The 18,759-nt window shown below is 36.1% G+C and overlaps 1 protein-coding gene, 1 non-coding gene and 1 pseudogene across 12 annotated transcripts in view; all 3 read right to left on the minus strand.

Moving 5' to 3' along the window:
• The window catches only part of MAGI2 (membrane associated guanylate kinase, WW and PDZ domain containing 2), a 1,426,516-nt gene that overhangs the window by 1,245,557 nt on the left and 162,200 nt on the right, over positions 1–18,759 (minus strand). The gene's annotated exons all lie outside the window — the stretch shown is intronic.
• The window catches only part of LOC141580078 (uncharacterized), a 51,312-nt pseudogene continuing 32,553 nt past the window's right edge, over positions 1–18,759 (minus strand).
• LOC120365419 (U6 spliceosomal RNA) lies at positions 7–113 on the minus strand. The gene has a single exon (XR_005580361.1). It is a non-coding gene; the product is annotated as a U6 spliceosomal RNA (small nuclear RNA).

Below are 18,759 nucleotides of genomic sequence, written 5' to 3' on the forward strand. Positions count from 1 at the left end.
CTGCCTAAAAATATGGAACGCTTCACGAATTTGCGTGTCATCCTTGCGCAGGGGCCATGCTAATCTTCTCTGTATCGTTCCAATTTTAGTATATGTGCTGCCGAAGCGAGCACTGGAAAAGACTTTCTGAGAGAACTGGGGATTTGTCTATTCTTTGTGGAGATTTGATCAAATACTTGTAAAGGACAATGAGAGGGCAAAGCAAAGATAACAGTGGGAAAGAGGAAGTATGTGGGTTGGAAGAAGAAACTGACAACCTGGTTGTAGGGTTGAGATTCTACATAGGAAATATAAAGATACCTATCCAAGACCAATGGAATCTAGGATGTAGGAGGCACCAAAAAGTCCTTGTAAAGGGAAATAACTGACAAGAGGAAATTTTAGGAGGATTTTCCATAGAGCATGGATTGGAAGTCAGGGAGTAAGGGAGTAAGATTACTTGTTGGGAAGTGGATGCAGCAATACGTTTTTAAAAGAAATATATTTAACACAAACACTGGTGGCAAAAAAAAAAATGACTCAAGAAGACACAATAAAGAATAAAACAAGATTTGAATCTGGGAGCCATGGCTCATACCTGTAACCCCAGCCTTTCTGAAGGCAGAGGGGGAGGATCACTTGAAGCCAGTTGAGAACAGCCTAAACAACTCAGCAAGATCACATCTCTACAAGAATTTTGCAAGCATAGTCAGGCATGGTGGTGTGAACCTGTAGTCCTAGCTACTTGGTAGGATGAGGTAGGAGGACAGCTTGATCTGAGGAGTTCAAGGCTGCAGTGAGCTATGATCGTGCCACCGTACTCTAGCCTGGGTGACAAAACAAGACTCTGTCTCTTAAAAACAAACCACACTGCCATGTGCGTACTTACGCAACCATCTTACATGTTCTTCACACATCCCCCAAACCTAAAATGCAATTTAAAAAATAAATAAATAAAGAAAAAGTTTATATAAAAAAAACAAACAAAGAATAATATAAGGTTTGGATGTAGAATGAAATTCCAAGGGAACATAAACTAAATAATGTTTCAAATAGGTAACATGTCTGTCTAGACATGTACACTTGGGAGTCATCCATGTAACCATGGACGAAGATAATATGAAACGAACAAGCTGAAAAAAGTTAATATGTACTGACCACAAAAATGCTGATAAACAGGAGGTCGGCGTGGATAATAGTTCAAGAAGTTAACCTATCAGGGACTATATATATTTTTCAGAAAAGTAGTTTTTAAACTTTGGTGTGCATGAGAACCATGTGAGGGCTGCATATTCATAATGCAGAGTCAACAGATCTAGGATTGAAGCTGGATATCTGAACACTAACCGGTAGCTCCTGATGCTGCTGCTGCCAGTAATCCTGAGACCACCCTGGGACACACACTGAGAGAGATTTGTAAAATAAGACAAAAGCTGGCTTTGATGTACGACTTTATGATGCTTTTATATCTGAAAAGTGACCTTCATGTTTTTCCTACAGTCTGCTTGATGCTCATATTACATATTAAAAACAAAGCCAAAACAAAATCAAGCACTAAGTTTAGGGGAAAAAAGAGAGGGCAAAAGTCTGCAGTACTAAAAATAAAATATATTTTTAAAAAAAGCATAATTGCTGAGTCATCACTGCATATTAGGAGGTGGACATTTTACTGCAGACATCTTTCAAAGGACGCCTGGGTAAAATGAAGTTTTAGAAAAAGTAGATTTATTTTTATTGCTATACTAAATCAGAATGCTTGATGTGTTCCAAATATAGTTATCTTCAATAGATCCATGGCTGTATCATTTAAGCCAGTCACATTCTTGGCAACTTTTATATATTATATAACTTCTTCACTCTATAATATGAAACAGAATTAGAGAATTGTCTAAATCTTGAAAGAACATTTAAAAATTAATCAGCTTCCCACTTTTAATTGAACATTATACTATATATATATATAATTTTTATCATTCCTGTGAGATCTTTACTTTTTCATGATTCCTACCAATTACTTCCTCTATAAATCTTTTCATGATGAATTTTATAATATTTTGTAGACATTTAGAAATCTATGTGAGGAAAGGGATCAAAGAAGAGATCGCTTTTCAATAAAATGACTAATAACAGCTCTTGATATAGTGAATATAATTAAATCCTCAGAAAATTTTATGTGAAAATTTCCAAGTTTAACAGCATTAGTCTCATTAAGCAACCTGTATTTCATTAGGAATAGACAGCACTTATGAGGCATTGTAAAATCTTACAACTCCAGTTCCCTCTGGTGGCAGAACATTCAAAAAGAGACTGTCAGGAACTCTGGAGAGCGCTGAGGGCTTGCTTGCATTTATAGCCTCCAGACGAGAATTACAAAGGGTTTATTTCTGTGGACTGCGATGGCTTTGGAAATAGCTTATCTAGATCCTTGGAGCAAATAACTAATGCCGAGGATGGAGAAGAAAGGAAGCTGATTTTATACATTTTTTGTTGTTGTTGCAGGAGAAAAACAAGTTAAAGAGTTACTTAACGAAGCTCAAGAACATATCTGCAGGTGGTTTGGAAAATAATTTTCAAATTAATATATCTACTACATCTTTTAGGCAAAGGTATTGCAAAAAGCAGAGAAAACAACAAAAGAAGACAATGGCGTAGAAAAAACAATGATAAGCAGGAGAACCCCTAGAGTGCTCCTTAGAAGGTCTCTCAGGCATGAAAGAAACATTGGGCAAGGTTGCTTAAAGACCCGGCATTCAGAAAGAAGACCACATATAGATAAAAATTTTATTTTAAAGTATTTTTAAAACAAGGGGTATTTAAGGCAAATTGAAGCAGAAGAGTTTCCAAAAATCTAAGTACATTGCAGAGGTTTAACAGCTAGTTAAGGAGTAGAATGAGGATTCAACTATAAACTTCTGACTCAAAGTTAATATTTTGGTATATAACACTTTACAAATTTAGGGTCTTGAGCTGAGAAGGACAAAAGGCAATTCTAGGTTACTGCACTGTAAGAGGCACATGCTTGAAAGAATGCCAGATGTGATTTAATGGCTGAACATGTTCTATTTTCTGTAACATGAAGCTTAAATATGCTACTGATTTTTGTAATCCTAGTGAAATGCAGCCTCTTAAATATAATCATATGTGCTTTTGCTTTCGAATCCTGAAGCCAAGAAATTTGTAGGATTATGTATCCCTCAGAGTTCAGAAATTTTAAGAATCCAAGAGGATAGGGCTTAACTTTAAACTCTTTCTAATACACAGATTTAAAAGTCATTTGGAGGTGTAAATGTCACAGAGGGCATATAAATGCATGAAACATTGGCATTTAAATAAATGATAAGTCCCCAAATTTCAATTTCTCAAACAATAATAAAGCAGAAAACATCCCTGAGTGTCCAAGTGGTGACTATGATTTATTTATTTAAGTTTGTATAGCATGCACTGCTTTGTAACTACCTAACAACCATTACTCACTCCACTCCTTTATCTTTATTGTTAATGGATTCTAGATTTTGTTTACCATCCTCTGAGGGACCTTAATCTTCAGAGAGGATAGATCCCAGCACCGGTAATGATTAGCCAAATCCAATCACAGTAGTCTAATTCCCTCTACCAGTAATTCGTTCAGGTGGAATATGTGATGCAGTATGGACAATGAGGTAAGACAGGAAGTCTGTTAAGAGGCTCTGGGAAAGGCTCTTTGCTCTTAAACATATACATAAAGAAAAGATTTGACTTCTTATTAGAACTGCCTAATTTTGTACTTCTTATTTTGTATTAATAAACATCCTTGTTGTTTAGATTATTTTTAGTTTTTTCCGTCACTTCCATGCAAAAACATGCTAACTGATATACATTCATATGCTGCATAATGAATTTTCAGTCAACAATGAATCACACATGTAAAAAGGTAGTCCAATAGGTTATAATGCCATATTTTTACTGTATATTTACATCTCTATTTATATTAGATATACAAATATTATTATGTTATAGTAGCCCACAGTGTTCAGTACAGTAACATGCTAGATAGGTTTGGAGCCTAGGAGCAATAGGTTATATCACGTAGCCTAAGTGCATAGTAGGTTATACTACCTGAGTTTGTCTAAGTGCCCTCTATGATAAAGAAATCACCTAATGATGCATTTTTCAGAATGGATACTATCCTTAATCAACACATGACTGTAATTTGTCTCTGAGCTTTTACATCTTATGATAGGGTCAGCCATAGGGAAACAGTTAGGTTGAAGCAGGCTAGACTACTCTTTATCCCTCTCCTCCATGATAGGCGGAATCTTCAGAGCCCAACTCATTCCCATCATAAATCTGTAAGCCCTTATTGAACACTTACAAATGGACATCCACGTGTCAAAAGCCTTAAGAACACTTATAAATGGACATCCTTGTGTCAAAAGCCATAGGGCATATCCTCTACCCTCTTATGCAGCTTCTAATATGGAACTTCAAATGGCCTGGCCTTGTCCCCTTGTCCTTGGGCACCCCATAGACCACATATGTCATACTTGTACTAGTCGCTGCATATGCTGGCCTCTTCCAATTTCTCAACCTCCTATTCATGATTTATTTTCTTAGAATTCTCTTTCTCTTTTAAAAAATGATGATAGGTACAATGAAAGAATTAAATCATCATGAAAATATTGTTCCTGTCTAAACAGTTAAAATTATTCGATGTCGATAGGTTATCTTTTAAAACTTAGTTCTGATTTAAGAAAATCACTAGTTTCAGTTAATGTTCAATTGTATTTTATGGCATTTTCCCAGGTAATAATCTATATCGTATACCTGAATCATTTGCATACATATAAACATATGTTTGACCCCTTAGCATCATCTATGTTTTTTAACTAAAAGTACAATAAGTGTTGTGGAAAATGAAGTGTGCTATTCCTGCACAGGAGAAAAAATTACTTTAGTACTTGCATTTAGGTCCTAAATCCTCTGAGAGGATTTTTATATACATCTGTATGGGCTCAATTTTTATGAGTTTATATTCATACCACATATATTTAAAAATTTATAAATCATATAAGATCTAACCATGAATTGGAATGAGAGAGCGAAGATCGAAAAGAAGTTATATCTGGCAAGGATCTCTACCATGCCCATAATAGAATGACTCTTAATAAGATGAATTCTATGTGAGAAAATTACACTCCATCTAAAATATTTATATGCAGAATTACTTTTAGTTACAGTTTTTACAAGGTGACCTACTGTTAATTGCATTAAACAAATTAAAGGTCCAGTTTAAATATCCATTACTAAGATGACGGCACTTTCATTTTTTATAATAACATAAACTAACACTGTCTGATTTTAACTATGACCACCAAGGATTCTTTTTTTAAAGGCTTTTCTGTCAAGTTTTCAAATCTGACTTTTGTTCAAGAGAGAGCTCATATGGATTGTGCACGTCTGCTATTATGATACACATTCCATTTTTAAAGACTTTTTATCAAGACTCCAGCATGCCTGACAAAAGGATACTCAGCTCCCAGTCTGATGTTTGTCTCTGATTTAAAACGGTCTTCAAACACCTTGTCAGAATCTGCCAGCGTATTGCTTTAGGCAACAAGTTTCTAACAATACCCCACAGGAGTACAGGACAAAGTGCTCTCTGTCAGATGCAGCACCTCCCTACCTCTTTCTTTTTCTTTTTAAATCTGTAGACAAATAGAGAACTAAAATCTTAAGTCCATGGCTTAACGCGGATAGCACTGCCTTTTACTGATCACAAAGGCTACACTCACAAACCAGTATTGTAGAAGCAGTGTTAGAGAAGAATGAACAAAAATACTCTGAAAACTACTCTCTCCCGAAAAGAGGTTATCTTTTGAGAGAGTTCTTTAAATTATTCATCCTGGGGTTTTGTAACCACAGGAGTTGTTCAGAGAGTCACAGAATGTGGCTAAGTTAATGACTTAATGTTTATATTCAATAAAGCCCGAAATATTTACTGAACATCTCCCATAGGTCAGGCAGTTGACAGTCAAAACTGACGAGGACAAGTAATCTGACTTCATGGGGTCTATTGGGAAGGATGGTCAATTAAGCAAAAACTATACGAGTGATCTGGAAAAACTATACGATGTGTTGGAAACAACTAAATTTACTGCAAGGAGGAGAAGGAGAGAAAGAAAGGCTTCTAGAAGGAAATGTCACTTAATCTGAGATCCCAGGAGAAGCCAAATAGAGGACAGATTTGCGGTTTCTTCAGATACGGGTTGTGTAAGGGCATTACATGGAAGAGGAAATTGAAGTAGTAAATATCAAGTAGTTAGTATGTGCCTTGGGCTTTATGTTTATAAGCTCATCCGATCCTCACAGCCAAACATCAGTGACTTAGATAGTACCCCATTTAAGGGAAGGGGAGACCTCGCTAGGTTCAGAGAGACTTGACCAAGTGCCCAGGTTCATTCAGCTGGTAAGCAGCAAAGCCAGCAACGTAACTCAGGCAAATCACACTCTAAGGCACTTGCTCTCTCCACCAAACACACTTCCTGCTCTTCCAAGAGAGAAAGAGGGAAGGAGGGAATATGGGGGAAAATCAATGAATGATGTAAACTGACAGCATAATATTTCATTAGCTGGTCATATTTGTGTAATAGGAAGGTGTTGGGGCTCAGAAACAGATACCCCAAAATAGGGTCTTTTGACACACCAGACTAAAGAAGCAGGCCCAAAATCTCTCTGAGAATTATACAGAGCCTTTGCTGAGAGCTAAAAAATAACTTTTGGGTCACATACTCGGTCCTTAGGAACTCAATTATTTTTCATTTTTGATGCAGATCAGTCTGGAAATCCCTACCTCCATTGTTCCCACCCCTACATTAGCTTCTCAGCCCAATCCTTCAAAGCAAGCCCTGCAGGACACTGATTCCCATCTTTAAAAAAATATTTGTATGAATTTGTGGAGTGCAATTGTTATTTTGTTACATGCATAGATTGTGTGGTGGTCAAGTCAGGGCTTTGGGGTAACCATCACCCAAATAAAATACATTGTACTCATATTATTCCTATCTTGAGTTTACCCAGGAAGGCTGACAATGAACTCCTTGAAACTGCCAATTCTTTAATCATGACTGGCAGCAATAAATGGTGAAGTGGTTTCCTATCTGTGTCCTTTAGTACCTTGCTCCTCAGAGGCTGGTCCTTGAACCGGCAGCATCAGCATCAACTGGGAGTATATTTAAAATATGTAATCTCAGATCTCACCCCAGAGTAAGAATTCACATTTACCAAAATCTTCATGTAATCTGTAAGCACTTCTTAAATTTAGAAAGCTCTGGTTTAGAACAGCAATGCTGCTTCATGGTAATACATGTTAAGTTTCCCTCTGCAGGACTTCTAGATCCCTATATTAATATTATTATATTAATATTAACTGAGATTCTCTAAGAGAGAGAGATTGAAAACAGTGTTGTCCAAATATATTTCAGCTTAGTGGCCTCCCTCCGAACAGTCACGTATATTGTGCAAAATTGAGAGCAGGTGATTAAGAAAATTACAGGACTATTAACCTGAAGAATCAATTCTGGAAGTGCTCAAGCATTAGAGTAAGGGTTTTGTGGCTGGATAGATTTGAATTTGAATATCAACTTTTTTTTTTTTTTTTGAGCAGCTGTGTGGCCTTGGCCATGATACATAACCTATCTGAGCCTCACATACTGATCAGTAAACTGGAGATGATAACACCTGCTTTTCAGGACCTTTGTGAGCATCAAAGTGCCTAGCACAAATAGGCGATCAGTAAGTAGGGGTTTCAGTTTCAGTTATTTTTATCTAGGATAATGTAAAGTTAAAGATATACCAGATGATTGCTATGCAAATACCTAAGAGATTAGCATACATTTATGTATACGATTAATCTATTAATATTTATCACACGAATGTCTTCAAATATGTTTACAACACAAATATTTAAACACAAGTAGAAAATTACACAGTGTAATCTTTAATCTTTTTTCTGATTCTAGAAATTAAATAAATTGTAGAACGTTTTAAAAATTTCAAAAAACCACAAAGATAAAAACAAAAATCATCTATAAATTCACTACTCAGAGATAAGAGCTATAAACATTTTAGGGTCTATCTTACCTATATTTATAAATGCATATATGTGTGTGTGTGTGTTTATATACACAGATTTATTATAAAACTGCAATAACTGTTTTCTACCTTGCTATGTTCACCTAAACAATTAGTTTAGTATATAGCTAAGAGCACAGACGTTAGAGCCAGATTGCCTGTGTTCAAACTCTGACTCCATCCCAAAGCAGCTGTGTGATCTTCACTAACACATGCAGTCTTGCTATGCTTCACCTTCTTCATCTAGATAATGGAAATTATAATCATGTTTACCTTGCAGGGTTGACAGAGGATTAAATGAGATCGTCTCTATAAAACATAATAGTGCCTGGTATATAAGAAGTTCTAGGTGATTGTCTATTATAATTATTAACTATATATTATGAACATTTATATTCTATAAAATATTCTACCACAATTTTTTGAAACATTTCCCTACTATTATTACACTGTGTTTCATACAACTTGGGTTTGTTCAAAGAAATGCATTTAATTTTAAGCTGTTTACATTTTTTGGTACAGTAAGTAATCATTTTACATATGGATTTCTGCACATACCTTTCAATGTTCCCTTAAAGCACATTTCCAAGAATTAGAATTGTATAATACAATATCATTTTACTAACTGGTAGCCATCAATAAGATTTAATGTGGGGACCAGGAACATAATTCAGATCTCCTGGAGATCTTGGGAAAGCTGAGGAATTTGGGCTGCTTGGAGAAATGTGACCAAAGATAGAAACGATAAGGTAAAGAGAGACTGCACAGTACCATTATCTACTTTAAAATGATGGCTACAGTATAGCTATGACTCACAGAGGAAAGGATGATGCCTTTATGTTTCAGCCAGGCATAAAAATAGTCATACAGTGAATGATTTTTAAATACTAGACTTTTTTTTTTTTTTTTCAGTTGGTGCAGTTCCGGTCCCTTAGGAACTGCTAGACTTGGGCTTTTCACTAGCACAGAGCAGTTTATCAAACAGCAAAGCCATGCTTTTGGAGCCAACTGAAACTAGAATCAAATTTACCGACCGCTGGCAAATCCAACACCCATGTGTCACTTTCAGAACCTCATGCAGTGTTTCTAAACTGTCCAAACCCACAAGCTTATGCAGCCTTCTGTTCTTGGCTGAGCTGAGAGTTGCACATCCACCTGTACATCCATTTGATGTGGACCCTTCAGCATTTGGGAACCTCCTTCATATTCCCAAAAATGACTTTGCTCAGATACGGTACAGGCTTCTCATTAAGCTCTGCTTTGTTGTTGATCTCATGCCTTCGTAACTACCAAATATGAATTAATATCACCACTAAAAATTAACTTCATTCCTTTTTATGGATGAATATTCCATTGTTTGTATAAACCACATAACTTATTTATCCATTCATCCATTGATGGACATTTGGGTTATTTACAAGTTTTGGTTATTATGAATCCTGTTTTTGTAAACATTTGTATATAAGTTTCTGTGTGGACATATGCTTTCAATTTATTTTGTCATATACCTAAGAGTGGAATTACTGAGTCATATGGCAACTTTCTGTTTAACATTTTGAGGAAATCCCAAACAGTTTTCCAAAATAGCTCTACCAGTTTAGATTCCCATCAGCAGTGTATCAGGGCTCCATTTTCTCCATATACTTACCAATATTCATTTTCCATTTTTAAAAAGTTAGACATCCAAATGGGCATGAAGCAATAGCACATTGTGTTTTAAATTTGTACTTCTATAATGACTAATGGTATTGAGCACCTTTACACATGCTTATTGGACATCTGTATGCTGTCCTTGGAGAAATGTCTATTCAGACCCATTTACCCATTTCAAAAACTGGGCCATTTGTCTTTTTATTGTTGAACTGTAAGAGTTGTTTATATAGTCTCTATATAAGTCCCTTATCAAATGGGACTTATATATTTGCAAATATTGTCACCCATTCTATGAATTGATATTCATTTTCTTGATGGCGTCCTTTGAAGCTGTTTTTTTTTTTTTTTAATTTGATGAAGGCCAGTTTATCTGTTCTTTTTCCCCCTTATGCTTTTGCTATCATGATTATGAAACTGTTGTCTCAACCAAAGTCATTAAGACTTACTTCTATGTTTTCTTCCAAGATGTTTACAGTTTTAGCTCTTACCTTACGGCCTATGATCCAGTTATAGTTAGTTTTTATATGTGGTATGGGGCAGGGGTCCAGCTTCATTCTTTTTCATGAGGATATCTAGTTATTTCAGTACCATTTTTTTTAAACTACAAATTGTCCTGGCATTTTTGTCAAAAACCAATTTGCCGTAAGTGTAGGTGTTTATTTCTTGACTCTTGCATTTCATTGGTCTGTATACTTTTTTTTTTTTTTTTTTGGCAGAACTACACTGTTTGATTACTGTAGCTTTGTAGTAAGTTTTTAAATTGGGGCTGGCATGATGGCTCATGCCTGTAATCTCAGCACTTTGGGAGGCCAAGGCTGGTGGATCATTTGAAATCAGAGATTTGAGACCAGCCTGGCCTACATGGTGAAACCACCTCTGTACCAAAAGAAATATAAAAATTAGCCAGATGTGATGGCACGTGTCTGTAATCCCAGCTACCTGGGAGGCTGAGGCAAAGAGAATCACTTGAAGCTGAAAAACAGAGGTTGCAGTGAGCTGAGGGCTTGCTACTGCACTCCAGCCCAGGGGACAGAGTGAGACCAATCCTGCCACACACACACACACACACAAAAAAAAAAAAAAAAAAAAAAAAAAAAAGTTTTAAAATTGGGAGGTACCCTCTGTCTTTGTTCTTTTTCGTGATTGTTTTGTCTTTTCTGGGTCCTTTAAATTTTGGGCCACTGTGTCAATTTCTGCAAAAAAAAAAAAAAAAAAAAGAAAAGAAAAGAAATGAAAGCAAGCAAGCAGCTCAGCTGTGATTTTGATAGGGATTGCACTGAATCTGAGAATCCAGTTGGGGAATATTCCCATCTTAATTAAGCCTTTGGCTTTCTCTGTTTTTCTCTGCCACTGCTGGGTTTTGCTTGCCATCACCTCCAACCTAGATAACTGCTTTAAACAATTAGATTCATTTCCCACTGCACTCTGGACACATTTCAATCTCCTCACTCTGTCCTCCAGTGCTTTCTGCGGGTAGGTATGACCATCCCTCCTTGACCTTCCAGCTCTTCAACTTCTTTACTGTTTCAGTTGTTTTGTTGTTGTTCTGGTCCTGAATAGAGCATGTTTGTTCCTACATCAGATCCTTTGCTTTCTATGTTCCCTTGTCTGAAATCCTCTTCCCTGAAATCTTCGTAAGCCTGATATGTTTTCATCATTTATGTCTTAGTTATGATCATACTTAACATACCATCCAGTGTTAAAAAAATAAAAAATCATTATTCCCTTCCTTCATTCCCTAGCTGCTCTCTTTCATATTACCCTATTTAATTTTCAAGAATACTTACAAGTGGCCGGGCACGGTGGCTCAAGCCTGTAATCCCAGCACTTTGGGAGGCCGAGGCGGGTGGATCACGAGGTCAAGAGATCGAGACCATCCTGGTCAACATGGTGAAACCCCGTCTCTACTAAAAATACAAAAAATTAGCTGGGCATGGTGGCACGTGCCTGTAATCCCAGCTACTCAGGAGGCTGAGGCAGGAGAATCGCCTGAACCCAGGAGGCGGAGGTTGCAGTGAGCCAAGATCGCGCCATTGCAATCCAGCCTGGGTAACAAGAGTGAAACTCCGTCTCAAAAAAAAAAAAAAAAAAAAAAAAAGAATACTTACAAGTATATAAAAACATCTCATTTATCATTTATTTCTTTATTGCCTAGCTTCTTACCTAAAATATAGACCCCAGCATCTTGAACAATGCTTGACACACAGTTTGCATTTAATAAGTATCCTGAATGTTGATGTGTGGATTTCAATAATTATTTTATATACAGTTCTTCAAGTAACAGTAATAGTGATAAGTATAACAATAGTAGATAATATTTGTCTGGCACCTATGTGTTAGGCTTTGCAGTTAAGCACTTTCTAGTTTAATTTACAATTACATTATGAGGCATATATAATCATTCACCTCCACGTGACAGATGAAAAATGTATGGTTTCAGAGTGGTTTCAAGTGACAGAGTTAATATTTAAATCCATGCAGTCTGGCGCCAAAGCCTACACCATGAACCCTCTAAGGCCTCCTAGAGATTAAATAAACATTTGTTCAAGGGCCTTTTATGTTGTAGGCATAGAGCTGAGTGCTGTGCATACAACAACCAATGCCTTCAAACCGTTCTTCGTACACTAAAATTGTAAAGAGGCCAGGCGTGGTGGCTCATGCCCGTAATCCCAGAACTTTGGGAGGCCAAGGTGGGTAGATCACTTGAAGCCAGGAGTACGAGACTAGCCTAGCCAGCGGGGTGATGCCCTTTCTCTACTAAAAATATAAAAATTAGCCAGGTGTGGTGGCATGAGCCTGTAAGTTCAACTACTCAGGAGGCTGAGGCACAAGAATTGCTTGAACCCAGGAGGTGGAGGTTGCAGTGAGCCACGACTGTGCCATTGCACTGCAGCCTGGGCAACAGAGTGAGTGAGACTTTGTCTCAAAAGCAAAGAATGAAAGAAAGACCAAAAGATAGAAAGAGAGAGAGAGGGAAGGAAGGAAGGAAGGGAGGAAGGGAGGGAGGGAGAGAGGGAGAGAGGGAGGGAGGGAAGGAGGGAGGGAGAGAGGGAAAGGCATAAAGAATATATATGGTGATGATGTAGGACTTTCTCCTTTCTCCCCAGTCAGCTAAAAACCATGTTCTTGTCATATGACCAGAAAACACTGAGCTTGTGGAAACATACAAAGGTACAAAAAATAGAATTTATTGGGTGAAAAAGGAAAAAACCGTCAGCAAAGAGAGGTTCTCATTAACGGACCCCCATCTCACCGACTGAATCTCAGGTTACCACTCAGGGGAGGCCAGGTCCTTACCCGCTGCAAACAGCATGACCTTTGCAAGGTTCCATCTGACCCTCCAGTGCAAAGACCCGTCTGTTGGAGATTCTCCGGGAAGCCCTTTCTACCTGGCTGTCTCAGTGAAGATAGTCGAGGATATCTTGCTGAGGAGTTTATTATTTTTCTTTCTGAATATACTAGGTGATAACCCGATCTGATCAAGTCAGCATAAAAATTTAACTGTGCTATGTTTCATTATGTACAAAAAGATCATGTTGTGGTAGTTCTTTTACTGGTTAAAATTAATAAACTTCTCTGGAGAATGAATATATCTTTTCTTGATGGAGTTTTATTTTGCCATAGAATCTAACAGCAATTCCAACTTTTTCAGAAAATTGTAAAATTTAAAACATTGAAAAACAAAAAAGGTAAATGATAAGTTTAACTGGAAATCCATTAATTAGGAACTTTAGAGCTAATTTCATATGTCCTCATGTCAAAAGAAGGGTTGTATATTTTAAGAACAGAGTCCAGGTAGTGAAGGAAAAGACAAAGATTGCAGAATACATTATTGTACTTAGGTACAAAATCAAGACCAAAAGTGATTTCAGTATAAAATAATCAGTGCTATCACCTGCAGTATATCCAAAGGAAGAAATAATAAATAATACAACTTAGAGATTTTCTTGGTTCAACCATTGACAATATCCATAGCACATTACACTTGCTAAATATATAATTGCTTTTCAATTGCCTCTTTAAAAATTCCTTCAGGCAAGGTAGAGTAGACGGAAAATGGTTAATATACTTCCTACTCTTCCCAGGATTATTTAGTGTGCCTGTCCAGACACTTTCAAACAATGGCTTATATCACCACGTCACTTATTTCTTGTCTAGGGGAGGTGATAGAGTGGTGCAGCTAGTGAAGCCAGGCTAGCTTTAGGAAGGCAGGAAATTTTTTTTCCACACTCTTCTGTCTGCAGTGACTTGCATTGTGCTTGGTACTTGGTAGACAGTATCACCTTTTACTGATACTAAGATGTTATCGATTATTAGATATATCATAATTTTTAAAGTAATCAAGAAGAGCACATACTTTCAATTAAATTGTGACAAATTATGTCTTATTACTTTGAATTTTACTTATATGTTTGTTCAAAATATTATTTTAGACTTATTTAGACATAGATTTTTCATGTAGCGTTCTGGCAAAAATGAAAAGAGGAAACTAGAAAAGTGAAACTATTTCTAAAAATTTTGACATTCAGGATTGAACTTTCCTAATTCTGCATTAACTCAAAGTTGTTGAAATCCACGTTTCAGTACAATATTGTTCTTTGTGCCACAAGAGCACTGATACTGTGGCATCTCTAAAAAGAGTGCTCCACTCTTGCCTCCATAGATTTTTTTTCCCATGTCATTTCCACCCATTCTGTGATATTGCTGCGGGTCCTTTAATCTTACCTAAAATCGTAAAAGAAAATTTCCAGACTACAATATCAGAAATCACATTCCCTTCTCATATAATTTGAAAATAGAAGTACCATATGATCCATCAATCCCACTACTGGGTATACATCTGAAGGAAATGAAATAAGTTGTGTTGAAAGATCTCTGCACTCCCATATTTATTGTAGCACTATTCGTAATAGCCAAGGCACAGAATCAACTGAAGTGTCCAACTACACATGTATGAATAAAGAAAATGTGGTGTATATATACACAATATAACACTGTTCAGCCATAAAACAGAACAAAATCCTGTCATTTGTGGCAACATGGATGAACCCGGAGAGCATTATATTAAGTAAAATAAATCAGGCACAAAAAGACAGACACCACACGGGCTCACTCATATGTGGAATCCTGAGACGTTGATTCATAGTAGAGAGTAGAATGGTGGTTGTCAGAGGCTGCTTAGTATAGAGAGGTGAGAATAAGAAAGGTTGGGCAATGGGTATAAGGTTCAGTTGGAAGGAATGAAGACATTCTGGCATTCTATTTCACAATAGAGTGACTATAACTCATAATTTATTGTGTATTTCAAGATAGCTAGAAGAGAAGATTTTGAATGTTATCAGTACAAAGAAATAATATGTATTTAAAGTGATAGATGTGCTCATTACTCTGATTTGACATTACACAGTGTAATACATGTATTGAAATATCACACTATATCCCATAAATATGTACAATTATTATGTGTTAGTTATAAGTAAAGTAAAACAAAAAATAATCCTTAAGTATTTCATTAAATTGAAACCTCAAGAAAATAGTCATTCAGTCATGCCAGCAATAGCAATCAAGTTTGCACATGTGCAGGCAATGACAAATTCACACATCACAACCACCACCTGCCCCACAGTGTCCGCAATTTCTCATCAATTGAAAGATGCATCCCAATTTTAGAAATATAAAAATGTAAAGAATCCAATTTTTCAAATTGATAAAATATGATATTAAAATACTAGAGGTGCCAGGCGGAAGAAGAGCAAGATAGATGGGGATGGCATGTTTTACATGAAATAAAATAGATTAAGCATTGAGCTCAATGCCTTCTCCTTGCATTTCAGGGTTGGAAGAATTCACACAGTCATTTACAGACTCTTCTCATGTGGGAACCTTCATCGAGAAGGCAGTGGGCTAAGAGCCTCAGTTAAATTTTAATTTATTCTAATTAGTGAGATACCATTCATTCATTTTATTAATATTTATTAATAACCTGCAGTCTAGCTGATGGGAACAGAATCACAAATCAAAACCTGCAACTCTTCTAGTTGATGGAAACAGAATCACGAATCAAAAGGTCTATAGAGCTTATTTTCTAATAGGGGAAGCCCATATTGTAAATAATTAAACATTAACTGAATAGTAGAAATCCAGAGAAATAAGTGTTGTAATATTATTGATAGAGAATAACTGGGTTTGGTGGGGTATTTTTTAGATGAGTGGTCAGGGAAGATCTCTTTGAGTGGCAGTATTTATTGCCTGAGGCAAAATGAATAGCTGGGCAAACGAGGGGAAAGGACAGGTTTGAAGTGGTGTCTCAGCACGGCTTTCACTTACCTTTCTTCAGGTGGGAGTCAGCAAGTTAATGTTTGCAACAGAAATTCCCTGGTACATTCCAAGTCAAAATTTAAGGGAAAACAACCGTTTCTCTCCATTAGAAAAGCTGCAAACACCTTTCTGTCTCTTTGTAAGCTGAGTAAGGATTAAAACCTATGTATCTTCCTGAATGGACTTATGTTTGAGGCCAAAATTAAAGTTGAATATAAGTTGTGGTTTGTTTTTTATATCCAGCACATCAGCAGTTTATCAGAGAACCAAGAATATCGTCTATTCTTAGTTTAAAAATACTTGCTGTATATAATTACCTATCAATTTTTCTTCAATATATGATTATATTGTTGTTTTAGTGAGGGCGATTTATTTTAAAATGCAAAAACGTTAAAATTGGGTCTTTGAGCGTATTTAAGAGAGATTCACAGTCTTCAATCTCAGCAAAAGCTGAGATTCTGCAGAACAAGAACAATTTCATCAAGTGTCACTTGGTGGCAGCAGAACAAAATTGCCATGAAAGTTCCCAACTTCGGGAGCGAAGTTCTTTTAGGAACAAGCTAGTGAAAGACAATGTTATGGCTGTTTTGTAACACACAAAAACCCTGCCAGTGTTTTTATAATTTATTATATGAAAAACATTTTAAAATACCATATTACAAATAGTAACTTTTTCATTAATATAGTATCCATTAGCAAATATATATTGTTTCTATTATATGGCAGAAGCTGAGTTAAAAGTTAGGGCTAGGTAGATAAATTAAGCATGGTCTTCACTTGGGGCTACATTGTGTCCACCCCAAAATTCATATGTTGAAGTCCTAACCCCCAGTATCTCATAACGTGACTGTATTTGGAAACAGGGTATTTAAAAAGGTGATCAAGTTAGAGTGAGGTAGTGAATTTAGAATGAGTGGGGCCCTAATTCTACAGGACTAGTGAAAATATAAGAAGTGAAAATTTGGAGACATCACCATGGGATGTGGCTTTTCTTCCCTACACCTTCTGCAATGATTGGCAGCTTCCTGAGGCCTCCCTTGGAGATGCTGCTATGCTTCCTGCACTGCCTGCAGAATCACGAGCCAATTAAAACTCTTTTTAAAAAGTAAATTACTCAGGCTCAGGTATTTGTTTATAGCAATGCGAGAATGGCCTAATACAGTCAGTAAAATATAGTAACCATAAGAATCAACAATGGCTGAGGTTAATTTGAATCTTTCTGGAGCTAGGATACAAAGAGAAACAGGTAAGATAGTTGGAAGACATTCAGTTTTTTAGAATATCCATCTTCTTAGGGCCAAAAAACTATTCTCTGCATCAAATAAAAAGGACAATGTGCATATTGTTTTCTATAGGGGAAGTAATCAATAATATCTCCAGCAGCATTTTACAGCTAACATAGCAGCAGGTGGGTATCTTTTATCCATTATTCCCTTCTGCACAAGCTACGGGCTTAACAGTGAAATACCCTGAAGATTCCAGTACGGGATAAACTGATGGGTTCAGGCAGCCTTCTAGGGATCTGACTGGGGCCAGGGGTAGGGTGTAGTATACATTTAAAGTTGAATAACATGTACCTTCAACAATCTTTTCTAAACATTGATTTTCTAAGTTGAGCTTTTCACAGGAGATGCTAAAAGATTTAAAACTCATGTATTAAGCATTGGGAAGCTATTACAGATTAGTAATCTTAGGGTCAAGAAAATCAGGTAGGGGTTTTAGAAAGGGAATTTGGGCCATCAGTAGGAGGCATGATTAGAGGATTAGAGACTTTCGGAATAGTACTTGACAATGGAAGCAGCATGAACTTATGATAACACAGCTACACCACTTTTGAGTGCTCCAACATAAAATGCCACATTTCAACTGAAACATGATACTTTAATTTCCCTGACAAAATATATATATATATATATATATATATATATAGTTTCTATTATATATATATGGATATATATATATCTTTGCTATAGCACACACTTGATAAAGATATTAGAGGATCTACTGGTAGTCACCAACAAATATCACTTTAATTACACATGAATCATACTCTTTAAACATTAATAAACTATACAAAAATATTTCCAATATTTCTTCTGAGTCCATTAAACCCCAAACTTAACACAGTTTGATAGAGTCCCACAGACAAATAATTTATGATTGCCATTTATAATTAAGTACCATACACAAGTTCCTTTAAATATCTTTCCTGGTTTAGAGACTCAGCAGGGGGAGGGTGGAAGGGGAATGAGGGACAAAAAGCTACATTTGGGGTACAATGTACACTACTTGGGTGACCCATGCACTAAAATCACAAACTTTACAATACAATCCACCCATATGACCAAAAACCACTTGTACCTCAAAAGCCATTGAAATAAAAAAAAACAACTTTAAAAACTACCCTTCCTATAGAAAGCATACATTTGATAATGTTTAATTTTTATTTTTAAACACTTTAGTACTTTGGGATATTAATTTTTATTTTTAAACACTTTAGTACTTTGGGATATTAATCTAACAGATTAAAATAATGATGCCAGTTACATATCATTTAGTTCATTATAGGATTCCTAGAAAACAATCATCTGTGCCAAAGTATTTTCATTAATCTAAGTTTATTTTAAAGCATAAACCTAGGAAATACACTTCTGATAGAATTTTAGTACATAAGAAGATATATATTAAAGCTCAAATTAG

Source organism: Saimiri boliviensis, chromosome 10 (genome assembly GCF_048565385.1).
Source record: "Saimiri boliviensis isolate mSaiBol1 chromosome 10, mSaiBol1.pri, whole genome shotgun sequence".
Lineage (NCBI taxonomy): Eukaryota > Metazoa > Chordata > Mammalia > Primates > Cebidae > Saimiri > Saimiri boliviensis.